General features: G+C 30.7%; 1 protein-coding gene across 1 annotated transcript in view; it reads right to left on the minus strand.

The window, feature by feature from the left end:
* The window catches only part of MTUS2 (microtubule associated tumor suppressor candidate 2), a 529,958-nt gene that overhangs the window by 180,641 nt on the left and 348,463 nt on the right, over positions 1–854 (minus strand).

The raw sequence follows: 854 nt of genomic DNA on the forward strand, positions 1-854 counted from the left end.
CTAAAAATAAAGGGGTTGTCTTCCTTAATTTGATAAAGAACATCTACACAAAACCTACAGTTAGCATCATGCTTCATGCAGAGAAAATGGGTATTTTCCTGCTAAGATCAGAAACATGGTAACGGTGTCCACTATCACCACTTCTACTCAACACTGTACTGGAAGTCCTAGCTAATGCAATAAAACAGGAAAATGAATAAAAGATATGCAAATGGGGATAGAATAAGTAAAACTGTTTTTGTTCACAGATGATAAAGAAAATCTCAAAGAATTAAAAAAATTTCTGAAAGTAATAAGTGATTATAGCAAAGATGCAGGATACAATGTTAATATACAAAAGTCAATTGCTTTCAATACTACCAATGAACAATTGGAATTTGAAATTAAAAACACAATACCATTTACATTAGCACATGCATAATAAAATATTTAGGTATAAATTTAACAAAATATGTATAAGATCTCTATGAGGAAAACTATAAAACACTGATGAAAAAAGAAAAGATCTTTAAAAAGAGATCTTTCTATAAGTAGGAAGACTCAACATTGTCAAAATATCGGTCCTTCTTAACTTGATTTATAGATTCAATGCAATACTAATCAAAATCCCAGCAAGTAATTTTTTAGATCTTGACAAACTGATTTTAAAGCTTATAAGAAATGGCAAAAGATCTAGAAGAGTTCAAGACAGTATTGAAGAAGAAAAACAGAGGACTGACATGACCCCACTTTAAGACTTACTATAAAGTAGAGTCATCAAGACCATGTGAAAAAGAACAGATAAATAGATAAATGGAATAGAAAAGAGAGCCCAGACATAGACCCACACAAATACAGTCAACTGATCATTGACG

Source organism: Myotis davidii, unplaced genomic scaffold (genome assembly GCF_000327345.1).
Source record: "Myotis davidii unplaced genomic scaffold, ASM32734v1 scaffold84, whole genome shotgun sequence".
Lineage (NCBI taxonomy): Eukaryota > Metazoa > Chordata > Mammalia > Chiroptera > Vespertilionidae > Myotis > Myotis davidii.